Source organism: Aotus nancymaae, unplaced genomic scaffold (assembly GCF_030222135.1).
Source record: "Aotus nancymaae isolate 86718 unplaced genomic scaffold, 86718_ANA_hifiasm-v0.15.2.pri h1tg000099l, whole genome shotgun sequence".
Lineage (NCBI taxonomy): Eukaryota > Metazoa > Chordata > Mammalia > Primates > Aotidae > Aotus > Aotus nancymaae.
The window spans coordinates 7,423,150-7,433,143 of NW_026988514.1; the positions used below are offsets into that span (position 1 = coordinate 7,423,150).

General features: G+C 40.9%; 1 pseudogene; it reads left to right on the forward strand.

Annotated features, from left to right (window-relative positions):
* Window positions 1–506: 506 nt before the first annotated feature.
* On the forward strand, window positions 507–7,225 carry LOC105734595 (large ribosomal subunit protein uL24-like; annotated as a pseudogene).
* The last annotated feature ends 2,769 nt before the right edge of the window (window positions 7,226–9,994 follow it).

Consider the following 9,994-nt stretch of genomic DNA (forward strand, 5'->3'; position numbering starts at 1 on the left):
CGCCTGTAATCCCAGCACTTTGGGAGGCCGAGGCAGGTGGATCGCAAGGTCAAGAGATCGAGACCATCCTGGTCAAGATGGTGAAACCCCGTCTCTACTAAAAATACAAAAAATTAGCTGGGCATGGTGGCGCGTGCCTGTAATCCCAGCTACTCAGGAGGCTGAGGCAGAATTGCCTGAACCCAAGAGGCAGAGGTTGCGGTGAGCCAAGATCACGCCATTGCACTGCAGCCTGGATAACGAGCGAAACTGTGCCTCAAAAAAAAAAAAAATATATATATATATATATATATAGAGAGAGAGAGAGAGAAGAAAATCTCCACCTCCATGGATATTTTTTTGGAACGGAGTTTTGCTCTCGTCGCCCAGGCTGGAGTGGAGTGGTTCGATCTCGGCTCACTGCGACGTCCACCTCCCATGTTCAAGTGATTCTCCTGCCTCAACCGCCTGAGTAGCTGGGATTACAGGCATGCACCACCATGCCCGGCTAATTTTTTTTTATTATTAGTAGAGATGGGGTTTCACCATGTTGGCCAGGCTGGTCTTGAACTCCTGACCTCAAGTGATCCACCCGCCTCAGCCTCCTAAAGTGCTGAGATGACAGGTGTGAGCCACCGTGCCAGATTTTCATTTGAGCACCAAGTATTGTCTGTTGACTTCTCTACTCTCACATTTTATTGGTTTTGCTTTCCTGTGGAGATGCTGGAGAAGCTGCCACAGAGGAGGGCTGTTTTGCTTGGAACCCATCATTTGTTCATTTATCCCCTTCTCAGAGCACTTCCTCTGTGCTGGACACTGGGGCCTGGGTAGAAGTCATCCGTCTGCGTGCTGGCTCTTTGCATCAGGAGTCCAGTGGAGAGATTTGTCAGCCGTTTAATTCACTGAGTTATGAGTTATGTTGGTGGTCAGCGCAGATGGCTCTGGCTGTCAGGGAAGATTCCTGGAAGAGGTGGTGTTTGAAGGAAGAGGAAAAGAGAGATGAACCTCTCTGGAACAGACACAGAAATACTGACTATGGGACTGGCATGGGCAACCTAAAGGAACAATCAGCGTGAGGTTGGTTGGTGGAGTATTAAGTTTCTTCAGCCTCAAAAATAGCTTGTTGAAAAATTAGCCAGGCATGGTGACACATGCCTGTAATCAATTAGCTGGGCATGGTGACACGTGCCTGTAATCCCAGCTACTCTGGATGCTGAGGCAGGAGAATTGCTTGAACCCAGGAGGCGGAGGTTGCAGTGAGCCGAGATTGTGCCACTGCATTCCAGCCTGGGCGACAGAGTGACTTTGTCTCAAAAAAAAAAAAAAAAAGCTTTTTGAGATATACTTTGAATCCTACTACAGGAGCATTCAAAGTGACATAAAGTAAGAAGAATTGTAGCCCCCATTTATAGTGTGTCTGCCGTGTCTCTGGCCTTCTGCTGGATGTTTTGTATGTATAATTGAATGCTGTCTAATCTTCATCATGACTTTGCATGTTGGGAATATGTCTGTATTATAGATGAGGAAATTGAGGTTCATATAAAGTTATTTGCCCAAGGTCACTTGCTAAGGAAGGGGTAGTTTTGGACTTCACCTCTGTCCACAAGACCCCATTGCTTCCCTTGGGAAATAAGCTCTTTTCATGCCATGCATTCCTGGCCCCACGGAGATCTACTAGTCTGGGCTTTCCCTGCGATTGGCTGATGCAGCAGCTGGTGAGGCACCTGGGCTGTGCAGGAACCCTCAGGCATCAGATGGTGGATATGGCCTGCCCAAGATGCACACTGTCCCTTCCTCAGTGTGGGTGCAGGAAGGCTGCAGATGGGCTGGGGGGCACTTCCCGTAGGAAGAAGTACAATTAGTCAGGCATAGTGGCTCCTAGCTATAGTCCCAGTTACTTGAGAGACTGATGCAGGAGGATCACTTGAGCCCAGGAGTTTAAGACCAGCCTAGCAAGACTCTGTCTCTTTAGGAAAAAAAAGAAAAGAAAAGAAAAGAAAAGAGGTGCAACCACCAGATCACCAAATTGGGAAAACCAAACACATAAAAAAGGGCACCAAACCCTATAAACATAAGAACTAACCCTGGGAAATAAAACAAGCTCAGGAAACAAGCAGAAGGCTCTAAATGAACTGTAGTAACTTCAGAGGGCAAGGAGAATATTGCTGCTATGAAACAATAACAGACTTTAAAAAATAATGAGACATTTAGAAAATATGAAATTTTGTCAAAATTAAAACCTCAATATGGAGGCTAAATAGCAGAACAGACATAGCTGAAATATTTTAAGTTTGAAGTAAGGCCAAGGAATTCTCCCAAGAAAGTAGAACAAAGAACAAAGATAAATTTTTTAAAATTCTATAAAGAAGTATGGAGAACATAGGAATTTCACAGTGCTGATATGCATCTAACAGGAATCCCAGGAGGAGAAGACATGGAGAATTCTTGTGACAGAATATCTGTCTCTTGACTGTATAAATGTCATTGTATCCTAGTTGTGATTCTCCTAGATTGTTGCAAGATGTTATTATTGGAGAAAAATGGGTAAAGGCTCTCTGTAATGTAGTTCTTATAACTGCATGTAAGTTTACAGTGATATCAAATACAAAGGTTTAATTAAAAAATGAGTTGTTTGCTCCCTATTGAGTTGTAAGTGTCCCTTACAAAATCTGGAAACAAGTCTTTTATCACATGTGTTTTCCAAATATCGTCAGTCTGGCATGTATTTTAAATTTCTCTGAGGGTGAAAGATTTTTATTTTCATGAAATTCAATTTATCATTTTTAATCATTTGTATTTGTCTGTTTGGGTTGCTGTGACAGCAACCATAGTGCCATAAACTGGGTGGCTTGTAAACAACAAACATTTATTAATATTTCTCACAGTTCTGCAGGCTGTGAAATCTAAGATCAAGGTACTGACAGATTTGGTATCTGGTGAGGGCCTATTCTCCTCAGAGATGGTGCCTTCTTGCTGTGTCCTCACATGATAGAAGGGGCAAACAAGCCTGCCCCTGGACCTCTCTTTAAAAAAAAATTATTTGATTTTTTTTTTATTTCAATAGGTTTCTGGGGAGCAGGTGGTGTTTGGTTACATGAATAAGTTCTTTAGTGGTGATTTCTGAGATTTTGACGCACCTATCACCTGAGCAGTGTACACTGTACCCAATGTGTAATCTTCTATCCCTCACCCTCCTCCCACCCTTTCCCCTGAGTTCCCAGAGTCCATTGTATCATTCTTTATTCTTTTTTTCGTCACTCACTCTGTTGCCCAGGCTTGAGTGCAGTGGTGCAATCTCAGCTCACTGCAACCTCCTCCTCCCAGGTTCCAGTGATTCTCCTGCCTCGGTCTCCTGAGTAGCTGGGATTGCTGTGTACCACCATACAAAATAATTTTTGTATTTTTAGTAGAGATGGGGCCCAGCTGGTCTTGAACTCCTGATCTCAAGTGATCTGCTGGCCTTGGCCTCCCAAAGTGCTGGGATTACAGGTGTGAGCCTGTAATGTATTCTGCCTATATTATTATTTTTGCCTTACTGCACTGGCTAGGATCACCTGTAATATGTTGAACAGAAGTTGTAAGAAGTTGCCTATTCTTAGAGAAAAGCATTAGTCTTTCATCATTAAGTATGATGTTAACCGCTCTTTTGTGACCATTATTTTTGCCTTACTGCACTGGCTAGGATCTCCTGTAATATATTGAACGAAGTTGTAAGAAGTTGCTTATTCTTAGAGAAAAGCATTTAGTCTTTCATCACTAAGTATGATGTTAATCGCTCTTTTGTGACCATCACCGAAGCGGGAGCGGCCAAAATGAAGTTCAATCCCTTTGTGACTTCTGACTGAAGCAAGAATTACAAAAAGCATTTCAATGCACCTTCCCACATTCACAGGAAGATTATGTCTTCCCCTCTTTCCAAAGAGCTGAAGCAGAAGTACAACGTGTGATCCGTGCCCATCCGAAAGGATGATGAAGTTCAGGTTGTACAAGGATACTATAAAGGTCAACAGATTGGCAAAGTAGTCCAGGTTTACAGGAAGAAATATGTAATCTACATGGAATGGGTGCAGCGGGAAAAGGCTAATGGCACAACTGTCCACGTAGGCATTCACCCCAGCAAGGTGGTTATCATTAGGCTAAAACTGGACAAAGACCACAAAAAGATCCTTGAACGGAAAGCCAAACCTTGCCAAGTAGGAAAGGAAAAGGGCAAATACAAGGAAGAAGCAATTGAGAAGATGCAGGAATAAAGTAATCTTATATACAAGTGTTGATTAAAACTTGAAACGAGGAAAAAAAAGTATGATGTTAAACCAAGTTTTTTCTTGGATGCTCTTGATCAGGTTAAGCCAAATTTTCCTATTTCTGTTTGCTGAGAGTTTTTATAAGGAGTGGATGTAGGATTTTGATAAATTTGTTTCTTGTTTATTGCAATGAGCATATAGTTTTTCTTTTTAGTCTTTTAATATAGTGGATTCTATTGATTGGCTTTTGAATATTAAAAGTACTTTTCATTCCTGGGATAAACAACATGGTCATAACGTGTTACTTATTTTATGTATTGATAGATTTGGTTTGCTAAAATTTTGACTAAGACTTTTGCGTCTGTGTTTATGAGAGACATTATTCTATAATTTTTTTCTTATAATGTCTCTGTCAAGTTTTGGTATCTGTTGGAAAGCATTCCATCATCTCTTGTTTTCTGGAAGAGATTATGTAGATATGGCATTAATTCTTCTTTAAACGTTTGGTAGAATTAACCAGCGAAGCCACCTGGACCTGGAGTTTTCTTTGTAGAAGGGTTTTAAATCATAAATTCAATTAAAAATAAATTTAGGGCTACTTATATTATCTATCTTCTCTTGAGTGAGTTTTTGTGCCTGTTACGAGCTCGATCGTTTGTGTCCCCTAAATTCACATGTTGAAGTCCTCACTCCCAGCGTCTCAGAATGTGGCCATATTTAGAGATATGGCCTATAAAGGGATAACTAAATTAAAATGAGGTCATTAACATAGGCCCAAATCCAAAACGACTGGGATTCGTAGAAGAAGAGAAGATTAGGACACAAACATGCACAGAGGAAAGACCATGTGAATGTGAATACACAGAAAACAGCCATCTACAGACCGAGAAGAGAGGCCTCAGAAGAGAGCAACCTTGCTGACACCTTGATCTCAGACTTCTAGTCTTCGGAATTTGAGAAATTGTGAGGAATTAAGTGGTACTTTGTTATGGAAGCCCTAGGAAATAATACAGAGTCTTTCAAGGAATTTTTCCATTTCAGTAAGTTGTTGAATTCATTAGCGTAGAATTGTTCATAGTAAGGCTCTGGTAATGGCTCTTCTTTCATTTCTGCTTTTGGCAATTTGTATCTTCTCTCTTTTTTTTCTGACAAGTCTGACTAATATTTATCATTTTTTGGGCTCCTTTCAAAGAACCTACTTTGGGTCTTACCGATTTTCTCGATTTGTTTCATTTTCTATGTTACTGACTTCTGCCCTCACCTTTATTACTTTCTTCTGCTTATTTTAGGGTTCAGGTTCATTTGCTCTTACTTTGCTTTCCTTCTCATAAGAGTAGTCACATCCCATCAATTTCTCCCTACTTTTGGTTGATCTACAGTGCTTCAAACAGTTGTTCTTTTTATATTTTGTCCAGATTCTTGCAAATGCATCAGCAGGAAGGTTAATCTGATACAAATTCCTCCTTCATTACCAGAAACTGTTCCCTAGAACCACCATCTTTGAAGGAAGATTTGGCAGTATGTATTAAAATTTTAAATACCTCCATTTCTTGATTTCTATCCTAGAAACGTGTGTATCCGGAAATCAGTGCAAAGATTTTTCACTTCAGCATTATTCAAAATAGGTAATTAATAAAAATCCTAAATGTTCTATAGCAAGGATTGGCAAAAATTTTTTCTGTAAATAGCTAGATGGTAAGTAATTTAAGCTTTATAGGCCATATGATTTCTATAGCAATGTCTTAGTCTATTCAGGCTGCTGTAACAAAAGACCATAAACTAGGTAGCTTATAAACAGCAGAAATTTATTTCACACAGTTCTGGAGGCTGGGAAGTCCAAGATCAAGATGCTGGTAGATTCAGTGTCTTGTTAGTGCCTGCTTCCTTGTTCATAGATAGCTATCTTCTCACTGTGTCCTCACGTGGCAGGTGGGATGAGGGAGCTCTTTGGGGTCCCTTTATAAGGTGATTAATCTCATTTATTAAGGCTCCACCTTCATGGCCTAATCAGTTACCACTAACCCTACCTTCAAATACCATCACATTGTGACTTTGGTTTCAGCATATTTAGGGAACACAAACGTTCATTCTATAGGAAGCAACACCACCACTCTGCTGAGGTAACATATAGATAATATGTAAATGAATATATATATCTGTGTTCCAATAAAACTTTACCTGTGGGCTCTGAAATTTGAATTTCATGTAATTTTTATATATCACAAAACATTCTCTTAAAAAAATTTTCAATCACTTAAAGATATAAAAATTATCCTTAGATTTCAGGTTATATAAAAATAGGAGGTGGGTCAGATTTGGTCTATGGTTCATAGCTTGCCAACCCCTAATCTATAGATTTCACTTAACTTTATACACAAGTAAGTGATTTTTTTCTTAAATTTTAATTTTAAAATAATTATAGATTCACAAGAATTTGCAAACATAGTACAGAGTACCTTTTACCCAGTCTCCCTGAGTGGGTATGTTTTACATAATTATAGTGCAACATAAAAGTTAGAAAGTTGACATTAGTACAATATGTGTATAGTTTTATGCCTTTTTTGTTTGTTTGTTTGTTTGTTTTGAGATAGTCTTGCTCTCTGTCACCCAGGCTGGAGTGCAGTGGTTCAATCTTGGCTCATTGCAACCTCTGCTCCCAGGTTCAAGTGATTTTCATGCCTCAGCCTCTCTAGTAGCTGGGCAGGCATGCACCACCACACCTGGCTAATTTCTTTTTTTTTTAGACATAGTTTTACTCTGTCTCCTAGAGTACAGGTACAAGATCTCAGCTTACTGCAACCTCTGCCTCCTGGGTTCCAGCAATTCTTGTGCCTCAGCCTCCTGAGAAGCTGAGATCACACTCACCACCATGCCCAATGATATTTGTATTATTATTAGACATGGGGTTTCACCATGTTAGCCAGGCTGATCTTGAACTCCTGACCTCAAGTGATCTGCCCACCTCCACCTTCCAAAGTGCTGGGATTACAGAGGTGAGCCAATCTAACCGACCAAATTTTTGTACTTACTGTAGAGACAGGGTTTTGTCATGTTGGCCAGGCTGGATTTGAACTGGCCTCAGGTGATCTGCCTGGCTGAGCGTCCCAAAGTGCTGGGATTGTAGGTGTGAGCCACTGCGCCCAGCCAATGCCATTTTATTACATATGTAGACTTTTGTAACTACCGCTGCATTCAAGATACGACATGATCCAGCACCACAAAGATCTTCGTGCTATCTATGCATAGTTACCTCTCTCCCACTGTCCCTAAACTCTAGCAACCATTAATCTCTTTTCCATCTCTATAATGTTGTCATTTCAAGAACATTATATATGTCGGGCGTGGTGGTGGCATGCACCTATAATCCCAGCTACTAGGGAGGCTGGAAGAGAAGGATCCCTTGAGCTCAGGTGTTTGAGGCTGCTGTGAGCTATGATTGTGCCACTGCACTCCAGCCTAGGTGACAGAGCAAGGCTTTGTCTTGGGGAAAAAACAAAAAGTTATATAAATGGAATCACAAATATGTTACCTGTTGAGATTGGGCTTTTTTCATTTAGCAAAATGCCGTGAAATCCCTCCAAAAAGTACCTGCTTTGTGATCAACATGAAAGCTAGGCAGCTCTAAGGTGAACACTCTGATTGTATTGACATGCTTTTTGGTTTTAAATTGGAGTTGGTGGTTAAGTTGTTGCTTAAGGAGCAACTTCTATAAATGTTGTGTCTATGAAGCTTATATTCCCTGAAACAGTGTAGAATGTGGATCTGAAACATCCCATGGTTTGAATGCTACTTCAGTTTGCTGATTTTCCTCCTAACTGCTGAACTGGATTTCCTTGTGTTAACATCTCTAGCCCAAAGGTCCTGAGATGCTGGGGCATAAGCAGCACTGAGAAGCCAGCGGAAAGGGGACTCCAGTTGGCAGCATCGTCTTTCTTCCTTCCCTGTGAGCCCCATGCAGCAGCCAGTGGGTCCCTGTCGCTGGCTCCCCAGAGTGAGGCCAGCTGGAGAAGCACACCTGCCACCCATGTGGAATCTTCAGCTCCTTCTGAACAGTGGGAAGGAAGGGACTTCCTCTGTGTAGGGGCAGAGATCTTTACTTGGCAGAGCTGAGTCTGCCAGTCTCCCTGTCTCCACTGTTCCTGTTGGCTAGTCTCGGCTGGGACCATGGTTGAGAGGGGACAGTGGCCATATTTTCTGTCTACTGTGGTAATTAAGGTAAAGATGGGAATCAAATAGGGATGTATTTGATCCTGCTATAATGCTTATGGTTCTTTCTAATTCTTAAATAAAATTATGAAATATTTAAAATATACAGAAAAGTAGGCCAGGCACAGTGGCTCATGCCTGTAATCCTAGGACTTTGGGGGGCCGAGTAAGGAGGATCACCTGAGGTCAGGAGTTCAAGACCGGCCTGGCCAACATGGTGAAACCCTATCTCTATAAAAAATACAAAACTTAGCCGGGTGTGGTGGTGCATGCCTGTGGTCCCAGCTACTCAGGAGGCTGAGGTAGGAGAATCATTTGAACCCGGGAGGCGGAGGTTGCAGTGAGCTGAGTGAGACTCTGTCTCAAAAAAATAATAATAATAAAATAAAATATACAGAAAAGCGAAGAGGATATGAGAACCGACATCAGTATAGCCATCAACCACTCATCTTGATCAAATTCTAATGTCTTGCTCTACATGCTTTCCATATTTTTACAATAAAGCACAACAAATACAACTGAAGCTCTTTGTTATTTTTCTTTTTCATCTTGGGTTTTAGCAATTGTTTAAAAGTTCTAGAATCTGAGCTTTGACAGTTATATGTGGTACAGGTATCATTTTCTAAACGGTAGGTTATCTTTCCATTTAGCCCATCTTTTGTTGAATAAAGCTTTTAATTTTCTTATAATCCAAATTATCATCTGCTAGTTTGGAAGCAATACATATTAATATTCATTTTAGTATGCATTCTTATTCTTAATAATTCTTATGTATGATTTTATTTAAAAATTTGTTATTTAGTATTCCTAACTTCTTTTTTTTTTTTTTTGAGACAGAGTCTTGGTCTGTTGCCCAGGCTGGAGTGCAGTGGTGTGATCTTGGCTCACTGCAACCTCCACCTCCCAGGTAAAAGCAATTCTCCTGCCTCAGCCTACCCAATAGCTGGGACTACAGGTGCCCACCACCATGCCTGGCTAATTTTTGTAGAGACGGGGTTTCACCATATTGGTCAGGCTGGTCTTGAACTCCTGACCTTGTGATCCACCCGCCTTGGCCTCCCAAAGTACTGGGATTACAGGCGTGAGCCACCACCTGCCACTATTTCTAACTTCTTTAACAAACAAAGTTGTTGAATAACTCCCATTTTCGTCTTCTTATCTAAAAACAATGTTGTTAAACACAAATTATGTTATTTTAATATGACTATATTCCTTTTTTTTTTTTGAGACAGACAGGATTATGTACTGATGATCTCCGCTCACTGCAGCCTTGACCTCCCTTGGCTCAAGTGATCCTCCCACCTCAGCCTCTCCAGTAGCTGGGACTACAGATGCGAGCCACCATGTCCTGCTAATTTTTCTACTTTTTGTACAAAAAGTACAAGAAGAGATGGGATTTTGCCATATTGCCCAGGCTGGTCTTGAACTCCTGGGCTCAATCAATCTTCCTGCCTCAGCCTTCCAAAATGCTGGTATTATCAGTGTGAGCCACTGTGCCTGGCTTACTATTTTTTTATTGTTAAATAAATTTAATGATGTTTTATTCATCCTTGTGCTTAGCCTTG